Raw genomic sequence first — 23474 nt, forward strand, 5'->3', positions numbered from 1 at the left:
CAAAAATTCTGTATCTGGGAACACTCTCGTGAGAGTAACTGAGCAACTGTTCCCAGAATGAAGTTTCAAGATTTAGTCCGGAGTTTTTCTTCTGGCAAATTCATGAAAAGTGTCAAACGATAGGTAGAGTTGCATTTGTGTACAAAAACAGAACGCGGTGAAAGCAAGTAACCTTACATTTGTTAAAAAATGGAAGTTAATAATGAAATATTCGAATATGTATGCAATTATTATTAATTATATAGATTTTAATAGTTATTTAGTGATCTTTTAGCCAAATCAGTCTTGTACTAATGACAAGTAAACAAACCAAATTACGTTTTTGCTGGAAAAAGTGCTTTTTGCGTTCCCGTACACTTCTGCATCTGTTCTCCTGTTACTCTCACTAGAGAGAGTAAAATCGTATCGTAATCGACTAAAACCTGTGGAACTGTCAAACTACAATTTTACTCTCTCAAGTGAGAGTAAAAGGAGAACAGACCCAGAAGTGCACGGGAACGCAAAAAGCACTATTTCCTGTAAAAACGTCCGTCGGTTTGTTTACATGTCATTTGTACAACACTGATTTAGCTGAAATATCACTAACTAATTATTAAAATCTATACATATTCAAATATTTCGTTGTTTACTTCCATTTTTTTTACAAATATAAGGTTATTTGCTTTCACCGCTTTCTGTTTTTGTTTGCACATGTAAATCAGCTGATCGTTTGACAATTTTCATGAACTTACAGGAAAAAAAACTCCGGACTAAATCCTGTAACTTCTGACTAGGAACAGTTGCTCAGTTACTCTCTCAAAAGTGTTCCCACTTACAGGTTTTATGTCAATAGGAACCACTTCCTGTAAGTTCTGACTAAATCCTGTAAACCGGACTGCTATTGGAACAGACTAATGCTTTGCGTTCGCATATGTTTACACATCAAATTTCATGAGTACCTATTACTCACGGCTTTTTTATTTTAGCAATGACATCTTGTTATAGAATAGTTTGTAAAACCGAAAAGGAATAGGTAGAAAGGTAGGGTAATAACAGATTACACAAATAACTTACACTCTAAAAAGTGCATGTAAAACTACTACTGAAAAGTGTTTATTTTTCAACCAGAACCTGTTCAAGTATACGCACAAGATGTTCAAGATTTGATTTTGAACATGAGTTGTTTAAAATATACACATGAAATGTTTAAAATTACAAACATTTTGAAAGTAAAAATATATTTTTTACAAATAATAAATGCTAAGTGACAGGGGCGCACGCCGGAGTATATTTTTTGGGGGAAAGGGTTTATACTTCTAAATATATATCATCAGCAAATACTGAAAATTCGCTCTTTAAAATACATTTATGAAAGTTTTATTTACAGTATGAAATAAATATATAAACTTTTTAAAGTATCATCAATTGCATTTTATTTACATAAAATTTACAAAGANAATATGCGCAAATTTAAACAAAAATTGTTTAGAGTGTAACACAATTTTACGTACATATAGTTTTAAAACGTATTTGTATTAATACGTTTTGCAATAGGACTGCGCGATTAATAAATTCATTATAACTCATATTAATTGATTCAAAATAAAGTACAAAGCTACTGTAATAAAAAATAAAAATAAAAATAGTTAATATAAATAAGTAAGAAAGTCTAAGTTCGGGCGAAGCCGAACATTAAATACCCGGTGCAAATATTGTGTATTAATTTTGAGTAAATTAGCGTCCTTAAATTTCGAAATATTAAAATTTCAAGCATTTCTAAAATTTACCGTTATATAAAATGCCATAATTTTAGTCCGATTTTACGTCACGTTACGTTTCACACTTGGGGTTGTAAAAGAAAATTGAAACAAGTTGCATTAATCCAAAAAACTCTAAAAACAACTAGAATTGCTCAAAATCATAATAAAATAAGTTTCATGAAAATAGCCATCCACAATTCGCAGAGTTTTGCGATTTTGTAAGAAAAGAAAAAATCTACTTTCATTTATGTCACGTAACGACACTCTCTTTAAATGCTTATATTTCAGGACCAAGCAGTTCGATTGTTTTCATTTTTCGGTTAAATATAGAGCTAATTATGTGCTATACAATGGTCGAAAAAAGTTAAAGAAAACAAATGGTATTCCTTGTTTGTATCACATTGAAACGTACGACTGTCATGTATACGACGTATGGAAATACCCATGTTAGTGTTCGGCTGAGCTTCTGCTTCGACTTGTGGTGTGCGCCTTGATGTTGTCACCAGTATTGCCAAACATTTACTTTTACTACCACTACCTACTTTGGTAGGTTGGTAGGATAGATTGGACAATAATAGTTATTTGCGTAAAAGGTGAAGTCCCACACTGTCCACCTAACAGAGACTTTATTGTAAGACTTGAGGAATACCACCAAAACTAACCTATTGATCTTTGAATATGGTAGTAAGACCCGTTGTCACATATGCGGCACTGGCCTGGTGACAAAAAGCTACGTAAGTAAAGGAGGCTTTCACCTTTAGCAAGGTGCACCGACTGGTCCGCGTGGCCATTACAGGATGTCCAACGGATGACCTTGGTGTCATTACAGGCGTTTTTCCTTTGTCTATGTTATTTGAAAGAGGCCTACAGGAGCGCCCTACGACTGTCTAATATGATCAGCAAGAAAATTTGGGATCTTCGGGGTCAAATTGGAGGTTCCTAAGCCATCACTGGATAATCCCGAGTTGTCTTTCTATAAACACTACAAGGTCAGAATTCCTGAAAGGGACTGTTCTAAAGTGATAATAACTATTGACGAAAGGCCCAAGTATGGTATACTGACGGATCAAAGATGAATGACGAGAGTACTGGGGCAGGCGTATTTAGACCAAAATTCCGGAAAGTCTGCCAATTTACACGTACCCAACTATATTCCAGACGAAAGTCTTCGGAATCGTGGTCTGTGTAGAAGGACAAATGAAGCCAAATTAAATATTATGTCGGATATTCAGGCAGGTTAAAGGCCTCAGTCTCTTTTAAAAGGGCATCAGGCTTGTGGACAGCTGTAAAACTCTTTTGAACCACTTGGAAGCCAACAATAACGTAACGCTATGTGGGGTTCCGGGACATGAAGGGTTTAAAGGCAACGAAAGCTGACTGTCTCGCAAAGCGTGCTGGTGGAGGAAACTCCAGAGCATATTCTATGTGACTGCCCACGTATCATAAATACGTGTATCAGACTGATACACTTTGGGGAAGGATTGTGTTCATCCAAAATTTTATTTAAACATGGCGCCTTCCAAATAAGGTTGAAATGATTACAATTAGGGTTAAGAACAATAGATATTCTAAGGTCGCAGCGCGTGTATCCCAGACGTAATAATAATAATATCGTCGATATTTTTGCAAAACCGCCCATCGCCCAATTGCAAAACCGCCTATCTTACGACACTCAAATTTTACAGGAGAGCGAAAACAGTTTATTCTTTGAAGGCGTTGCCTTATTAGGCGGTATTTTCTTTAGCTATTATTTTAATAACGATTTAATGATTTTTATGCATAAATCTCGATGCCCGGAGCTCAGGATTACCAAATCTCATTTTTGCCACAACGGCAATTTAGGCGGTATTGCAACTGGTCGATGAGCGGTTTTGCAAAAACATCGACGATATGTATGTGTAAAGAGACAAATATTTGTGTAAGTCTGTACAGTAAAATGAATTTTATACGTAGTTAATTTATTTTTATTGTTCTAGCTGTGTTTTAGTTTTTCTAAATGTTATGTTATCTACATTTTTAATAAACTTGTCATTAAAAAAATATTAAAAACTTAAATAAAATCTTGGTAGGTATTGGTTGATTTTGGTAGGAAAAAAAAATTGTCTGTGGCAACACAGGTTGTCACACAAAGCGGAGGGACCTACAGTTTTACGCCGACTCCGAATGGCGATTGTATTTTTGTGAGAAGCATGGCAGAAATATGCTCGGAAGTTTGCCATTGCCTGCCGAGGGACGACCGCTGTTAAGAAGAAGTAATTTTTAGCAAAAAACAAAACCGACTTCGACTCTCATATAAAAAAAAAATATATATATATACATATATATATATATATATATATCTCATGACCCACTGATCGGATCTTAACCAGATTAGTATGGGACCACCTCTGAGACACTACCTTTTCGGTTGACGTGCTCCAAAGTTATGCGGTAACATACATAAAAAAAACAAATTCTTCCGACGAACTGATAACCTCCTCCTTTTTTTGGAAGTCGGTTAAAAAACCTTTTTCTATTTTTTTGCGATGTTGCTTTAACCAGGGCTTGAACGCAGGTGCTGATGAGTGAAAGCGCGCANGTACCCAACTATATTCCAGACGAAAGTCTTCGGAATCGTGGTCTGTGTAGAAGGACAAATGAAGCCAAATTAAATATTATGTCGGATATTCAGGCAGGTTAAAGGCCTCAGTCTCTTTTAAAAGGGCATCAGGCTTGTGGACAGCTGTAAAACTCTTTTGAACCACTTGGAAGCCAACAATAACGTAACGCTATGTGGGGTTCCGGGACATGAAGGGTTTAAAGGCAACGAAAGCTGACTGTCTCGCAAAGCGTGCTGGTGGAGGAAACTCCAGAGCATATTCTATGTGACTGCCCACGTATCATAAATACGTGTATCAGACTGATACACTTTGGGGAAGGATTGTGTTCATCCAAAATTTTATTTAAACATGGCGCCTTCCAAATAAGGTTGAAATGATTACAATTAGGGTTAAGAACAATAGATATTCTAAGGTCGCAGCGCGTGTATCCCAGACGTAATAATAATAATATCGTCGATATTTTTGCAAAACCGCCCATCGCCCAATTGCAAAACCGCCTATCTTACGACACTCAAATTTTACAGGAGAGCGAAAACAGTTTATTCTTTGAAGGCGTTGCCTTATTAGGCGGTATTTTCTTTAGCTATTATTTTAATAACGATTTAATGATTTTTATGCATAAATCTCGATGCCCGGAGCTCAGGATTACCAAATCTCATTTTTGCCACAACGGCAATTTAGGCGGTATTGCAACTGGTCGATGAGCGGTTTTGCAAAAACATCGACGATATGTATGTGTAAAGAGACAAATATTTGTGTAAGTCTGTACAGTAAAATGAATTTTATACGTAGTTAATTTATTTTTATTGTTCTAGCTGTGTTTTAGTTTTTCTAAATGTTATGTTATCTACATTTTTAATAAACTTGTCATTAAAAAAATATTAAAAACTTAAATAAAATCTTGGTAGGTATTGGTTGATTTTGGTAGGAAAAAAAAATTGTCTGTGGCAACACAGGTTGTCACACAAAGCGGAGGGACCTACAGTTTTACGCCGACTCCGAATGGCGATTGTATTTTTGTGAGAAGCATGGCAGAAATATGCTCGGAAGTTTGCCATTGCCTGCCGAGGGACGACCGCTGTTAAGAAGAAGTAATTTTTAGCAAAAAACAAAACCGACTTCGACTCTCATATAAAAAAAAAATATATATATATACATATATATATATATATATATATCTCATGACCCACTGATCGGATCTTAACCAGATTAGTATGGGACCACCTCTGAGACACTACCTTTTCGGTTGACGTGCTCCAAAGTTATGCGGTAACATACATAAAAAAAACAAATTCTTCCGACGAACTGATAACCTCCTCCTTTTTTTGGAAGTCGGTTAAAAAACCTTTTTCTATTTTTTTGCGATGTTGCTTTAACCAGGGCTTGAACGCAGGTGCTGATGAGTGAAAGCGCGCATTGCTTACCACTACACAGCGGCCGACTAAAATTTACTCAACCTTTTAAGAGGGCAGATTAGCTAATAGGTGGTACTTTTAGTTTAAGTATATTTTTTGATGCTTTGAGCTAATTAGCTCTTTTACACGAGTGCCAACCCACTAGCTCAGTATGGCGAATACCACTATTGTTTAAAATTTCAACAAACTTTAAAGAATGGTACACCTGATTTTACTTAACATGGCTTTATTTAAACCTGGTTTTTCGCATTATATAAATCAGCTACAATTTCAAGTATAATAATTTTGGAAAAATTACTATCTGGAAAATCCTAGCAAATAAATTTGAAAATTCGTCAAAAGAATACTAAATAGTCACTTGAGGCCGTGTAAGTAACTTTCAGGTTAGTTGTATTAAAAAACCGACTACACTAAACGCTTACTCTAAATAGAATGATATCTTTTGTTTTTTTTTCTCGTGAAAACAGTCTTTTAAATCGGGAATTTCGGAGTAGCTCATTCATTTTTTGCAACACTGATTTTTTTTTAATTTTTTAAGTTAATTTTTTTAACGTCCTATTTTCATATTCTGCTGCCAGAAGGAAGATCCGCAATACTTTAGCAAAATATGTGGAGAAAATAAGACATCTTATGTTCGTATGTATACTAGAGTTCTACGCCGTTAGACTTTGTAGCGGCGGCGTCATCAACTTCAAAAAGAATCTTATCGCCACTCTAATTCGCATTATAATTCTATTTATTTCGTTCTTGAATTTCTTTGAAATTTATACATGTTTAGTTCCTAATTGAATTATAGTGGTGAAGCAGCGTTCTTTACATATATATATTAATTAAATTTAAAAAGTAAAAATATTAAAAAAATAAAGTTATGAATATGTATTTTAAGTAGATATTTGATACTATATCTTCGTAATAAACTTATTCATTTTTAATGCATGCGACAGTTAATTTTACACACATACAAATCAATATACCTATTCCCGAAGGATTTGCTTTATTTCATTTTTCGTTGATCAATAAGTCCAACTTTTAAACTTAACAATCGAGTAATAAAGCAAAATAGTGCACATAGGTAGCCCAGTTACATTTAACAAAAAGTAGTACAGTATATTTTGCTTTGCTGCCTTTATGCTTATGTGCACATTTAAGATACCTATCCTGAAACGCGCATCAGCGGCATTATTTTTAACATTTATAAGGAAACTGCTCCGATAGATGCATTCAACGTACATGCACATTGCCTTAAAAATTTGCAACTATTATCAATTATCAAAATAAAGAAAGAATTTCATTTACCTGCACTGGCTCTACACTTACCCAAATTTTACAAGCTTTTATTTATTTTGCCCATCTCGCAGAACAACGAAAACNTCATTAAAAAAATATTAAAAACTTAAATAAAATCTTGGTAGGTATTGGTTGATTTTGGTAGGAAAAAAAAATTGTCTGTGGCAACACAGGTTGTCACACAAAGCGGAGGGACCTACAGTTTTACGCCGACTCCGAATGGNCTTCGTTTACATCATTATTTCGTACCACATGTTCGCTTCGTCTTCGTAAACGAAATTCACAGTACGGATATAATGAAGCATGTGATGGATGATAATGCAAAATTTTAACTGAACAACTTTAACAATATTCTCTGTATTTTGTGCTGCGAACGGGAACGGCAATTTTTGTTTGTTCGATGCCATGGTGGAATTCATTTTTGACCTCCTAAAAATTACACAAAAAATTCACTCGTTTTTAATATTTTTTTGAATTAAAACATCTATAACTCAAAAGTTATGCAACAAATTTACTCAGCACTTTTTTGAGGCTTCAAGTATACGTTTATGAATTATATCCAAAGGCAACCAGCTTGATATAGCTTACAACAATGAAAATAAAGCTAAATAACGCAAAGGTTACCTGTTTTGTAGATTTGCCCACATACAAATACATACCAAATATTGTCATATATACGGAATTTAGCAAGAGGTTACTACTGAAATTAGGATAATTAAGGCATTTAAAACTTATGTAATTTTCTTCTTTTACATGGAATGACCCAGAGAGTGAGCGATGAACCAAAATTGGAAAATATCACTTTATATGGAATAAAATGCACAACAGCGTCAATAAAAAAATTTACAAAATACTGCCTGACACTATGTATTTTATTTCGAGATAAACATGATATCCCACTCGGAAAATAGGTAAGCACCTTGCGAGGTAAGCCATGTTTTCTTTCAGTTCTTAGTACCAATATTGTCATCATGGCCAATGTCATCTACTAGTAAAGGGCAAAATGAACACCTCCGAAGACACATTACGTTGTCAGTTGCAAAATAACGTGCAGCCGAAGTTATTTCCAAGCACCGAACTACTCCGAGCGACTGCTCTGCATTACACGTAACTTACTTTGTAAAGCGGCTCAGAAGTATGTCTGATACCAAATGTACATTCTAAATTCCTACTTACATAAGGCGGCCATGCCTTTGTAAAAGTAAGGGACGTTCGGCAGGGAAATGGTAATGACTGCCAGGTGAAGAGTAAGTTGCTAATAAGGTATTATTACGTGCTCCTAATTCCCACTGGGATGGTTTATTTTTTTTCTCAGTGTGATAATTGCATTACCTTTTATTTCGAATATATGCATGCACGTCGATAAGGCCTTATACTCAATCCTAAGAAGGCTGATTCTCTCTTCCCCTTTGTCGAGGTGGCGAGGCAAAGTTTCAACGAGACTATGCGTGCAGAGTGGGAGCGTCTCATTACGCTGCATTACAAAATTCTACATCGCCAAATTCTGCAAAATGTTAAAAAATTCTGCTCGATCAAAATTGTGTATTTTTTCAATTCTGCTTTTTCTAATTCTTCTTTTTCAAAATTCTGCTTTTGAAAGTTCCGAAATTTGAAATTCTGTCTCACAAAATTCTACTTTTCGCACTTTGCTTTTGTGGTAGATAAAATCTGACAAAATGTGCCATATTCGCATCTTTGGCTGTGTGTCAATCGGTAACTTTTTCTCCGTGGTGAGACGGGTTGGAAAAATTTACTATGGTGTACGAATAATTTGAATTTTGCTGTGCCAAATGCAAAGTAAAATTTTGACAATTAAAAAACCAAACAAACGCTCGTGCGAATGCTTTATATCTGTGTTTGCGGAATTTTTTTTTAAATTGATATCTACTTTATAACTTGCAAGTAACGTACGCCTTTTTATGCTTTTTTTCAGCTTTCATTTTGAGTTTGAATCTTTAATACCGCCAAACAATATTAGGTTTGTTCCACAAGCTACTCGAAGTCACTTCGAGTTGCACATACATACGCGTTCCACAAGTAAGTTTTAGAGTTTCTTTGATATACGCTCACAGTTTGAACTTTGCTCGAGTTTTTCTAGTAGAGTTTGGAGCAAACCTATTATGTTTGTATATATATATTTAGAAGCTGTCAAAGTTTTACCTAGCCCCATGAGCTAGGTAAAATTCTGATGTTTGTATTCACCACGAGAAATATTAAATTTTTGGTTTGATCCGTCAAAATTCCATCTTCCGACTTACAAAAGTAATTTCGTTTTTAATAGTTTTTAGAAGCTGCTTCTTTTTAATTTCTTGTTATCCTTTCTGAAATTTGAGATTTTGCAAAAAAAAGTTCTTGTAAATTCAATACAAGATTATAGAAACTGGGGATTGCTTCCTACAACAACTACTCGCCACGGTTTTACGTTCTAGAAAAGGTTTCTGTTTCCGATGCATGCTGTCATGCACTGACCAAAACTCAGGAGAATATTTCGCGTTATGTTTATTTCCAGTTATAAAAGTTTTTTCAAACTAATTAAAAATACTGAAAATCAAAATTCTGTATTAAAATATAATGTAAACAATGTTAAATAGGACATGTCATTACTTTGAAAAAGTGCGCACTTTTTAGAGTAATGACGTGTCCAATTTAACATTGTTTACATTATATTTTAGAACAGAATTTTGTAATTCAGTATTTTGAAAAGCAGAATTGTCAAAAGCAGAATTTTCAAAAAGCAGAATTTTGTTAAGCAGAATTTCGTGTTCCGAATTTTGTAGTACCAGAATTTCGATACCAACCCGTGCAGAGTTCATGCATAAATATATTTCGAATAGATTCCGACTCAACGCAGCGCAACTACATTTTCCTCAAATTTTCGTCTTTATAGCAAGCAAAGTCTAACTAACCGCGGCCGCTGTGGTTTAGTGGTCAGCAGTGCGCATTACCATTAAGAATGGCCTGGGTTCAAGCCCGGTTTGACCCAACATAAAATAGAAAATATAAATAAATAAAAAAGTTTGTGTAATAGCGGTCGCCACTCGGCAGGAAATGGCAACCTCAGAGTCTATTTCTGCCATGAAAGACAGCTTGTCATAAAAATACAGTCGCTGCTCGGAGTCGACGTAAAACTGTAGGCCAGGGATCGGACTTCTACCACATTGTGGTAGATCTGCCACTTTTTTGAGCATCAACCACACCTACCACACAAGGTTTGAAATCTACCACATATTCGAATTTTTGAGTAGTTTTATTTTTGCTCGACATAATTTTCTTAATTTTAAGAGCAAAAATTTTCCAACACTCAACACTAACAACAGGCAGAATGGGAGGATAAAATAAACTGTAAAATATTAAATTTTCTCAATATTCAATATTTTGACAGGAAACGTGGTTTTATTGTGTTAGATTGCAAAATATATGATTTATAAAAATAATTAATAGCGAAAATTATTAGCAATTTTCAGGGCATCTAAAGTTTCTAAAGCGTTGTTTACTTTTACTTGAGAATTGTCCAAATCGGCAAACCCCAAGTACTGGTTTCTGGAGCGTGCCACATTTGTTCGTTACATCGTGATGTGATAAAAAGAAAAACTGGCAGCACTCCGCAAGGTTGCAGAAATCTTTCATAATATGTTCGAAAAATATCTTAATATGGAAGGAGCTGCTTTACACTGTTAAGGAAAAAATTGTCAAAACTTCAACGAAATTTTTAGCAATTTCAATCTTGCACTTTATTATACTAAAATTAAGTTTTTTTTCGATTCTAATTAAAATGTTTGCAATTTAGGTGAAACCTTACAGAATTTTTTTTTAATTTTCGTACAAAGTTTGATCCAAAACCTGAGATCTACCACATTTTTTTGAAATCTACCACATTTTTTTCCAGATTCTACAACACAAATTTTTTTTTCAAGTCCGATCACTGCTGTAGGCCCGTCCCCTTTGTGTGACAACATCAAGGCGCACGCCACAAATCGGAGCAGACCAAACACTAATATATGTGTAAGCGCCAATCAGTTATTACTATCAAAGTCTAACTAACTGTCATTATTTTTGAAAACGCAATATCAATTAATTTGGTCATATATACATAAATACTACTTTTGCACCAAACTTGTATAATATGAATATATAAAATAAAAAAATGTATGAATGCCGCAACATCATAAATAACACAGGATCACAAATTTTAGTTTTATTTTTGTTCTCCAGATGCCACTAACCAATTCGTATGTAGAAATGCTCGGTGATTCCGAGTGTGTAAGCTCGCACTAAAGCTATGATTGTGAATAAACTACAGTTATCCGTTGACTTGCTACTTTCGGCGTGATATGCTGGTATTATACATTTTCTGACAGGTGGAGAAATTGTTTAAATTTTCATTTGTTTAAAAAATAATAATTTTATTTATATTAAGATTGAAATTTTCAAGATGAAAAAAAATTAATGTTAGTAGGGTTGTATGTCCTCTCCCTATGTTTAAAAAATCATCGCATTCCAATTTGTATTTTCAGAGAAAAAACAAAAATTCCATACCGCTGCATACAACGCGTTGTAAAAAAATTCAAATGCTCATAAAAAGTTTAAATTTGAAAATTTCACAATGAAATTTACGGAGTGTATTTCGGGTGAGTAGAGCTTCATTTGGGCGAAAAATCACCTGGAAATTAGAACTTCCGCAAATTTGTGACCCACTTGAGGTGGCCTTACCCATTACGGTTGTTCAATTGGTTCGTAAGATATCGTGGAACCACTCTTTTTTTAAGCTGAATAACGGTAAATTGCAAATATGTTGAAAACGTATCTATAAAAAAAATCAACTCGATTCTCGGAATCTCCGAGCAATTCTTGATAGGAATTGGATAGTGGCATCCATAGAACATTTTTGGTGTAATTTGCTACTACTTGACCGATCTCAACCAAATTTGATATACACATTGAGTGCTTAAGGAGGCGTACCGTGTTGATTTTTTTTTTCAATCGGATAAACCTTACTCCCCCTGAAATATAGCTAGCCTTGAGTTTTTTGAAATTACCACTATGTGGGTAAGGGAGCCAAACTCAATGTGTATATCAAATTTGGTCGAGATCGGTTTTTTGGTATAAACAAAAAATGGAGGGTTCAGGAACTATACGGGACCTATTTTCATGTTGTACTCGAATATACCTACAACCTAAACTAGGTTTTGTTTCGGGAGTATTTCCGGTGACAGGTAACAAGGTCAATGGAAATAAGGTCAATTGACTTTATTTCCCCCCCTGGTGCGAAATAAAGTCAATTGACATTTTTACCTTTTCAAAAGCGAAATAAAGTCAACAAAAATTTTCAAATAAAGTCATTGATGCTATTTCCTCATTCAAATGGAAATAGCGTCAACAATGCTTAAAGTATGTCGATTCATAGAAAAAAATGTTGTTCTTACAATAACCATTGCCCCGTAAGTGTTGTTTTAAATAGAAGAAAAAGGTTATTGCCAAATCCTCAGTGTTGTGATATTAATCCACACACAATCATGAACTACCACCAATTGATTTTATTAAAAAAATTTTAATTACGAATACATATGTACCTGCGTACAGCTGGAATACGAGAAATATTTGAAGAAAGAGTGTAGAAATGATCCATAACTTGCAAAACATGTTTCGTTTCCACAAAAATAAAGCGAACACTATTAAATTGATGAAACAGTCCATGTCCAGAAACCCCGGAGGAACACTGGAAGAATTCTGTGTTTTAAATTAGCATATTTTGAACGAATTCGGAATGTCTAAGGTGGAAAAGAAACCAACCTTTCTATAAGGAAACAATTATAGAAAAAGAATTTTCTTACACTGTATTCATGTCTCCGCCAGCAATTTGTGACGACATAATTTAAAAGCAGCTAAGGAGAATGACGACACTATTTATTAGATGGCACATTCAACGAGCCAATGTGCCAAAATGCGGGTATAAACAATTATTGATTATTTAATATCGGAACCGAGATCATGTAAGTTAATTGATTGGTTTTCACACACTTTTGAAACACAAATTATATGCTTTTTTACTGCAGACAAGTTGTTGCCCCAATACACAGCAGAAATCTTCCAATCAGGGCTGCCAACTATCCTTAGTTATGAGGTGCCATATTGAGGATAAAAAAGTGCCAAAATGTGCCAAATAGAAAAATAAAAGTGCCAAAAAAGGGGTCATTCCTTTTAATCATTCACATTTAGCAATAAAATAAAGCTACATTTTCCAAACAAAAGTTCAATGATAACATAAGATAAACCAGTTGAATAACCTTTATAAATTAGAAAATTTTAGTTGAGAAAAAGAAGTGCACGCGAAGATTTTCACAAAAATGTATTGAGATGTATTTTTTTTTTTACAAAACTGCTATTTTGGCACTTTGTGCCAAATTGAAAAATTAAGTGCCATTTGAAGTAAAATAGGAACAAATGGCACGGTTTGAGCCAAGTTGGCATCCCTGCTTCCAATAACTTACAAATATAAAAATGTGAAATATCGAGGGCTTGAATTCATTAATACCCTCTATCTGCAATTTGCACAAAAACTAATTTGTGATTTTAGAAACCATCTGGGAATTATTACCTGTCGTTATATAAGGTAACAATAATATCACTGATGACAGTTCAAGCTTAGGTGGATTTTCGTATCAGAATCTCATCTTTGTGAGAAGTGTGCAGATAGAGGGTATTATTGAATATAATCCCTCGATGTTTAAAATATATACAAATTTTATTTCAACGTATACAAAAAATAAATCTACCTGCGCTACAGCACGATGGGAGACGGAGAAGGGGGGCCGCGGCGTAGCGTGACGTGGTGTGCGCGCCGGCCGCGCGGGTTACGCGGGCCGCCGCGAAGCTAAGCAAATTTAATGTTTGAAAGGGAAATAATGTCAATGGATTTTATTTCGTTTTAAAAACGAAATAAAGTCAATTGACCTTATTTCCGTTGATCTTATTACCTGTCACCGTATTTCCTGAATTTTTTTGTATCACCGCGTAGTTTTTGTCCAACAGTGGTTAGCTGATATCTAATACAGAGGACACCAGGGATCACTATTTTGTCGTCATCGCCCTTCAAAAGTAGTTAGTTACGGTTAAAGGAAATAGTTAATAAATAGTTACCACTAGTCGACTGGTAGTAGTTAATAGTTAGCTACAACCTAGGTCCCATTTCCTGCAGGGTATCTACATATTTATACTAATTTGTATACATTTTGGCTCGCAAGTTGTGCGTAAAATTGTGAACTCTTTACCTAAATCAACATGCTAACAGTACGTATGTACATCCGTTAATAAGCACGCACTTAACGTGGAATTTAGCTTACACATTTGTTGCCGCTTATAAATATATGGCGATTTTCCAATCTGATGAAGTAACGCCAATAAAACGCTCAAATACAGTTACAACCGAAGCAAAAATAAAAGTAGAAAACCTGAGCAATTACATAAACCTCATGCCACAATTCCGCCACCAAAGTAAAGGGATTCCGTTTCGTTTATCAAAATTATATTGCACAATTAGTAGGTGTGCAAACACCACGCAACTTCTGAAATTTAATTTGAGAACAAATGCACTCCACTCAAATATTTTGCAGTATGTATGAGTTCTGAAATCTGTTATATGCCAAGGAACAAAGGTGAACAAAAAAGTGGTAATTACAATATTTAATTTTGTTTTTATGTTTTCATTACCCAGTAAAAACGGCGACAAATTGGTCTGGAAAGACTTATATGAATTGAACCGTTCCCTTTTGGTTGATTGGCCACTATGCGTATACTAATAAAAACATATTTAAATAAATATTTGGCGCATACGCTTTTGCTAAGTGTTCGAACAAACATCTCCCACAATTTGTTGTGTGCGTCTTAGGGCCAATTTCACAATGCGTAGTTAACTCAGAAGCGGGAGTTAACTACAGAATTTTGTACTGAAAATCTCTAGTTAACTGTCGATTCTGAGTTAACTACGCAATGTGAAATTGTCCCTTAATGTTCTTACGCAGATAGAGAACCGATTTAAGTGAAGCTTTTTCAAGGCAGAAATACACTCGGGGGTGTGCCTTGCTTGCCGAGGGGGACCGCTTTCAGAAAATTTTTTTCTAATCTAGATGTTTTTCGTTCTAGAGATGGAACCATAGTCCTATTGAGTGATATTTCGGATCTCTACTACTAAATGTTCCCCTTTATACCCGAACGGGTATGAAAACCATTAGTCGCCGGGCCACTTTTTTGGTGAATACCCCTATTATTTTCTCAAAAATTATGGTAAAAATGATAAAACCGTGAACGCAATAGTATTAAGCAAGTCATTATCTAAATTTTCATGGAACAAAGTTTGTTGTTAAAATTTGCGATTTCAAAGCGCCCAAAGTAATAACCGTGGCGTGGCGGCTTAACTAAAATGTTGCTCACAGACTTCTGAAACGAAGTGAAGATAACAAGGTTCAAAGTGAAATTAAGGTCCTTAGGTCACTGGAAAAAATCGGGTTCAGAAGAGTTAAGTGCATTCTTATCATTGAATCGTTACTTGTTGGGACTAACTACATAATACCCAATTGTACCTCGTGGAAACTAATCCTGGATGATCTCTTTAGAGATTAGTATAAAAATTGTTTGCAGGGTAAGCGTAGGATCCAGCTCCTAATAAAGCCAGAAGAGTTAAGTGCATTCTTATCATTGAATCGTTACTTGTTGGGACTAACTACATAATACCCAATTGTACCTCGTGGAAACTAATCCTGGATGATCTCTTTAGAGATTAATATAAAAATTGTTTGCAGGGTAAGCGTGGTATCCAGTTCCTAATAAAATCGTAAAAGATCTGTGCATAAAATAGTCCTCTAGAAAACTCTTAAAGCCATCTTCTGCTTAATATATCTAAATATAAGGTCAAGCTGAGAGATTTCTAGGGCGTAATTTTCGTTCGTCAAGAGAGCATCATACTTTTAAATTGCCGACCGAGCCGAAAGTATTAATGCCGAATCGCGGTAAATTAGTTTATTGCAACTGCCAATGTGCGCGCGACTCAAACCTTGAAAACCTTTTAGGAGTTGTCAGGAGGTATTTTGTCTTTTCCTCTTTAACAAACTGCTTTTAGCTCCTTCTCTGAGCTGTATAATGCTGCACTGATGGCCTTAGTGTTGTGGCCCTAAAAAAACGTACTTTTGCTGTGCAGCACTTATTAAGTGCTGCTTACGCTACTGTTACCCAAAGAATATGTTTAATGAGTTCTGCGTTCAAGCAAATAACCGGATGCAGCGCATGCATGCGACATTCTTAAAGAGAAGTGCTACTCTTATTTCTTGTGAGTATTTACACTTTCAGACCAACCTAATATAAACGAATACCGTTTGTATACGCACTCCGTCTAATTTGTTTTTTTCTGCATTATGCCTGGTTTTCACTTTGGCAAATTCAGTGGCGTTTGTCGTCAAATAAGTGAAAACACATTGTCAAATGAAACTAAAAAACGGTTTATCGATTGATTTAGATTAGAATAGTTCTTCAGTCGTGTACATGTGCAAATTCTAATTATTTTTTATGTGTTCTCTTTTGAAGAGAGAAATGCTTACAAAAGTACGCGAATGCAAAATTAGTAGCAAACCTTGCAAGTTCTTAGTACAGCTGATCAAAATTTTATTTACACACAAAACCATAAAACAGAAAATTTGAGAAGAGCATAAATTAGAAGTTTGCTGAAAGTAATTTGATAAGCAAAATTAAGTAAATGAGTATTTGCTTTCTGCCGAAACATTTTCAGTTCTAACAAATTATTTTAAACTTAAAAAATCTTTTCTTGCTATAAAATTGCTGCTGGCAAAAATGTTTCCAGCAGAAACTAGCAGCCTCTCATCAAAATGAAATGTCAGTTTGGTCTCTCAATTTCCCCTACCTTGCTGGATTTTTGTATACGTGAGGAGCAAAATCTGATAGTTTTTAAAAGTTATCAAAAACTATCATCAAGCGATAGTTTGGTTAGTGCCCGTTAGATTTACATGATTTCGTCATACACACATTGAGACATATGTATTCCATTGAAAATTATGTCAAAAAGCTACAACTAACTTTCGTGTTGACTTAAATTTGACTAAAGCAGGGATCACACGATTTGTACATTTTCACAGTTACAGATTGGTGTTGCTTGGAAAATTGTTACTGACCTGAACTTATTATTTCTAGACAACACCACTCTGTGACTCCAAGATGTACAAATCTGTACAAATCGTGTGATCATTACTTAAGACTATTTATAATATCGTCCTGACTAAATTCTTGGGTACTGGAATAGACTAACTAATTATTTACACTGAACAGCTGGCATTGAAAGACTATGCGCTCTTTGCGTAGTAAAACCACCCCCTGCACTAAATCCTCGAATATTGATCGATTATTTTTATAAATCTACCACGTTTTAGGGTTTTTACTAAGAAATTTCTGTAATGCCGTTCACACATACTAAGTACATCCCATGGTACAATTATTACAGGTACATATTGTCTTCCCAGAGAATTTTGCTTCACATCGAAATTCGTGCTCCCTTATTTCCATTTTGGCGCATTTCAATGGCGATTCTTTTATTTTAGTAGGCTCAGGTTTTTTTTCGCTCGATTTAGTTTTGGGCGATTCCACAGTCATGGGTGGGACATTAAACAAAAAAAATTTTCTTTCTTTTTTAAACTTAATCTAAAGTACTGAAAAATTTTACATTTTGATAAAGCTACCCAATTGACTATTATATGAGTTATTACAAAATACGAAAAAAATGCCAGCATACTTTTATATGGAAAAAATCCAAGTTGTTTCTTCTGTCACGGGTGGGACAAAAAAAAAACAGAACCTGCTTTTGGGAACAGATATATTTTACGAAAACTCTGCGAACTTATTTCACTTTTCTGTGTGAACTTCATGTCTTACGTACGAATTTTTATATGAGAAGGAGCTTTTAGTGTGGTCCTTATATAAATATTAGTTATTAAAAAAAAATAAGCCAATTAGGGGTTAAATTCACTCACGTTTTATCTTAGTATAGTGCCTTTTATATAGAAGAAAATGCCTAGCCCCGTCAGCCAAAAAAATTATTAAAAATCAACGCGATCTCCTAGCGTCTTGAAATTTTCACTTTTTCCTACTTAAATTTAGTACGCTATAAAACTGCATACCCAGAATTTTTCTAAAAATTATGAACAAAAAGCTTAAAATTTTGGGGTGTAACTGTTAAAATTTGTTAAAATTTATAATTTTTGTACGAAGTTTGAAATGTGAATTTATGTGGTTATGTGTGGTTATGTACTGTACTTTTATAAAAAAAAGCGAACATTAATAAACAAAAGAACAAACCAAAACTGGTCAAAATGACACTTAACCTAATCAGCTGACCACAAGGGTATATAGGTAATGGGCGAGTCCGCGCTTCCGCCCTTCTCCACTGCGTCCACTTCAAGATACAAATAAAGCTTATCAGCACTGTAAACCTACCTCTAGCAACTGTACTACCCGTACGTCAAAACGTAAAAATAGCCAATAAAAATGCTTTAAAGCTCTAATTTGTAATTTTTTGGTCGATTCAGGATTTGTATTTATGTCTTATCCACACATTTGTTATTTTTATAAAAAAAAAATTGTGCTCTGAGGTTCAGTTTCCCATGGAACCTCCCTTTTTATAATTTTTGAAAACCAAATAAAAAACCTTTGAATTAAAGCGAGCAATAAAAATTTTGGATTTGTTTACTAAGCAAGTGTTTATTTTTCGGCTTTTGCAAATTAAACACATATGAGTAGTCCACTTGCAAATAGCGTTATGTGATTTTATAATAGTAAGCCATAAATTAAAAAAAAAACGTCTACAGCAACAAGTAACATCCAAATTGTATATTTCTTTTTAGTATATGAAAATTGTGATAAATAAGGGCCTAATAACATTAAAAAACAAAATCGCAGTGTCGTAGTTTTTGCAAATTTTATATATAACAATTTAATAAAGCGAGTTTTGAAACAGTAACTTTTATATAGCCAGCTTTTTTTAGCTTTTCGCGTTCTCTCTTCCATGAAGGTCGGTCTGCTTCTTTTTTATGACGTATTCCACTAGGCACCGAAACTACCACGTTTTCTTGCAGTTTTCTAAGTTCATCAGAATATGGAGGCTTTTGAGCTTATATAAATACGTACAATAAATATTATAGCGACCTTTGAAAGTGTATATATACATACAGTAAGTATTATAGCGACTTTTGCTAAAGTAACTAACATTTGATGTTATTTTTTTCAGAATATAAACGGATTTTGCGCAGTATTGTTAATGGACATGAAACTACTTTAAATACTGGTACGTTTACCACCAAAAACTAAAAATCTCAAAAAAATTTACATAGCGCACTTTGTAAGTGGGCTACTCATATGTACATTAAGTTCTCTGCAAGGAGGTTTGTTTAAAAAATACGTGTGAGTAAAAGTGATGCTTTTCAAATAAGGCAGATCGGAATATGTGCTCTCTGGGAAGACAATACCTGTAATTATTGAACCATGTGTACATAATATATTGTATACTAAACTTGTAGAAATAACTATGAAGTTTATTTATGAATGTGTGTACATACATACTTATGCAAGTATTAGACGTCTGCATGCATCCACTCAAACCGGCAAATGATTCTTTCATATTCAAATTGAATGAATGTGATGGGCTTTGAATCTAATTATTTTGTGAAAATGAATATGTTTTTATAGTTCATTGAGCTTTACTTATACGTACATACATTTTTGTTTCTTGTACTTACATATGAAATTAGATGTGTAAACATGCGCACGGCAGTACGTTTCAATATGGGCAGATATCTGGAACCGTGCGATTCAACGCTAAGAAAACGTAAATTTTTAAATTGAACGCACAAAAATAAATTATACATCAAATTGTTTGAAATCCATTGAGGAAACATTAAATTATTGTTTCATTTTTCCCAAATGCTTAAATAGTTATAAATAAAAAACGATAATTTTTGAAAACTGAATGTTAGCGGTACTTCTAAAGGGCGTGGTTTTTGTCAGATTTCAAAAATTTTCAATACGGTATTTAAGAAGGTCAGGCGTAATGTATATATCAAATACGGAACAGATTGGTGAAGTGGTTTTCGAGATACAAATATTTGAAATAAGTGGTAGGGCCCAGTTTCCAAAAAATTTTCGAAAAACTAATTTTTGCTTTTTGAGTATATACTTAAAAATTCGTTAGTCGCACTGCCCAAAGATCTGAAAATCCTTTACATACACACATATAAATTCATGGCCGTATTTTAGACAAAAATTATTTTATGTATTTAGCATTTCCAACGAACTTTATGAAGAATGTTATCTAACGATTACGCTTAATGCCAACCTCTTATGTTTTAGTCCGTCGGTGTGCTATAAAAAAAAAATTAAATTTGAAGCCATTCACGCTAAGACGTATTCAGACAATATTTGCTATACATATTTTCAATATTTCGAAAGGCACACAACTGTAAAAAGTCTTATTTTACTCTTTAATGTGTAATTAATATGTGTATAAGTGCAAAATGAAAAAGAACTTAAGAAATCAGTTTACAGTTTATTTCCAATGAGGAGCACATATTTTTCACAACGCCTTATGCATTTTCCAATATTACATTTACTATTTGCCATGATTTTTGAATGTCTCCGTTTTTCGCTGAAAAAGTTATACTCAAAAAATGTACAAAAGGTACCCAAAGTGACGCGCAAAATTTGTTATTTTATTAACTGCAAGATTTTGCAGTTTGCTTGTGCCATTTAATGATGCCTCAGTACAAGTATCAGCAAACACTACAGTAACGGTTTTGCTCATTATGCCCATGGTCGTTGCCTGTACTCAAACATGGCAGAAGCTAAAAGCAAAATGAAAACGAAGGTAGGTGTTCAAACCTGCGAAATTCTTAATGGAAACGTTACAGCAACGACTATTTGCATATGGAACGACAACTGTAACAAGACTTGATACTCTTCTTGGTCCACGGTTCAAAGACGAGCAATTTCGTGTACCGCAAAATGTTGAGTAGGGAATGAAAGCCCAGGAAAATGAATTGGTTTCGATACAAGCAACCCGCTCAAGATACAATGATGCAGCATAAAATGAAGTTGATGCTAATGTGCAGCCGCTGTTCAGTTTTATGAAAGAATGAATAAAATAAAAAACAACTTTTTAATATACAACGCTTTTATAAATGGACTAAAAATTAGAAAATATTATTTCTCAGTCCCATAGAATTGGTTTTGATAACTTTTGATTTTGAAATTTTAGCAAAAGTCATTATACCTAAACAATTTATCAGATTGAAAATGAACAACGTGGAGCGCATGCAAAACAAAGCATTAGATTCAATCGACAATAGTCAAACTACATAACATAGACCTAAAAATTCTTCAGAGAAAGTACAAATTTGAGATCGACTTTAAGCGGTCGTTATTCATATATCCACATACATACATATATTACCCTTCATATCAATTCAGGTCTATTACATGCACCCCACGCTTTTAATTTTCAATCTCATAAATTGTTTATAATGACTTTTTCTAAATCAAAAGTTTTTCAAAATCAAAAGTTATCGAAACAAGTTCCATGGGACTGAGAAATATTATTTTCTAATTTTTAGTCCATTTATAAAAGCGTGGTATATTAAAGTTTTTTTATTTTTTATACTTTATACATTTTGTCTTGTCTGTATAAAATTTTGCAATAGATATTAAAACAATTCAACTTGCAGTGAAGTATGTATATCCATAAATATGTACATACATGCATATAGCCAGTGTTGCCATTTAAGCCGTTTTCCGGCTAGACTTAGCCGGTTGCGATAGCAAACAGCCGGAGAAATTCGGTTTAGCCGGAAGCCGATTTGTTAGCCGTTTTGTAAAAAAAAATTAGCCGGTTTTAGCCGATTTTGCTATTTACCTTGTTTTCTTAAAACTCAAATATATATGTTTTCAGTTTTGACTAAGCGATCCAAAATCTGTTAAAAATGGCTACTAGCCTTATCGCGGAGGCAGGGTTATATAAAATTGGGCCGATTTCGCTTATTTTTATTTTAAACGAATATATTTTTTCTAAAGAGGCCGTAACGGGGATTTTCTTCATAAAATGTTTGTTATGAATGACTTAAATTTAAATGTGAAGTTTTATTCGCAAGCCTAGAAAATAACAAATTGTTTCACAGTTTGTGTTTGCATATAGTGCCAAGAATAAATGTTACAGGTATTTTTTGTCTTCCCAGATAGCGCATATTCAATTCTGCCTTAATTACAAAACATTAAGCTCGGAACACTTTGACGACAGCAAGCGACAAGCAGCATCTGTCAAATTTTAAATACACACGTTCTTACGGACACAATTATTTTGACGACAGCACGACATCTTGGCTGCAGGACTGCAATTGTCGACGTCGCCAAATTAAATCTATTTCTAATTTTGCCGGCGACAATGAGTAGATGTAGTGCTGCAAAATTAAATTGTCGCAAAATTAATCACATATTCTTGATTGTTCATGTTTTTCTTATTTACTTAAATAAAAATACACAATTTGTGAAATAAATATACCAAAATGTCAAACTTTAAAATCAGCTGTTTGCTATGTCGCTGAGGTCTCAAAATGTTTAAGAAGCTGGCTTCAAGGCGACATTAGTCGACAAAATGATGTCGCTGTCGTTACGTCGTGAAGTTGCAGTCGTCAAAGTGTTCCGAGCTTCATTGTTACCCACGCTTAAAGTTTTAAGGTAAGAGAAAAATGGATATTTTCAAGCCTATGTACACATAGTATTTATTTAATCTAACTCTTTTTCTTGAGAACTTATTTAAATTACAAACAGCGAAGGCCAACTTAAATTAAAAGAACCAACACTGAAATACGTCAAAATGAAAGTAAAAAAACACAAATTTCTATGTAAAGCAAAACTCTCTGGGGAGGCAATAGGTTTGTTTGTCGAAAATCCAAAGAAAATTATCACTCAAAATATCAGTTAGTAAGAAAACATGCTCCCAAATTTTCTCTCAAGTTCAAGAGAAACTTGCAAATTTCTGCTGGAACGCACGTTGGAGGGAACTTGCAAGTTTTCCTGCCGGCTAGTGTCCACGGTGGTATTTCAAACATAAGAAATTTGTATAGAATTTTAAAATTCTTTCAGAGGGACAAAAAACAGGTTCTAGGATTCTTGCTAGTCCGACTTTCTTCAATATACGTTAAAATTTCTTTGCCGTACTAAATGTCGTGTTTCCTATATCGACTCTGTTTGAGATCGCATTCCGAGTACGTTTCAAATCATTGGAATTAATTAAGTAAAAAAGTATTTACTTAAAATTTTCATTTTAAAATCGCTCAAGTCTGTAAATTTTTAAATTTGACGAACCTGTTTATTCAAATTATCGTCGACAAAAA

General features: G+C 34.1%; 1 protein-coding gene and 1 long non-coding RNA gene across 6 annotated transcripts in view; both read left to right on the top strand.

The window, feature by feature from the left end:
- LOC108362622 (uncharacterized) lies at positions 1 to 22868 on the top strand. The gene is made up of 3 exons (XR_001847496.1): positions 1 to 195; positions 18448 to 18458; positions 22857 to 22868. It is a non-coding gene; the product is annotated as an uncharacterized LOC108362622 (long non-coding RNA).
- beat-VII (Immunoglobulin domain-containing protein beaten path VII) overlaps positions 1 to 23474 on the top strand; it is a 501410-nt gene that overhangs the window by 309500 nt on the left and 168436 nt on the right. The gene's annotated exons all lie outside the window — the stretch shown is intronic.

The sequence above is a fragment of the Rhagoletis zephyria genome, unplaced genomic scaffold (assembly GCF_001687245.7).
Source record: "Rhagoletis zephyria isolate East Lansing unplaced genomic scaffold, Rhagoletis_zephyria_1.1 Rzeph_scaffold_00023, whole genome shotgun sequence".
Taxonomy (NCBI): Eukaryota; Metazoa; Arthropoda; class Insecta; order Diptera; family Tephritidae; genus Rhagoletis; species Rhagoletis zephyria.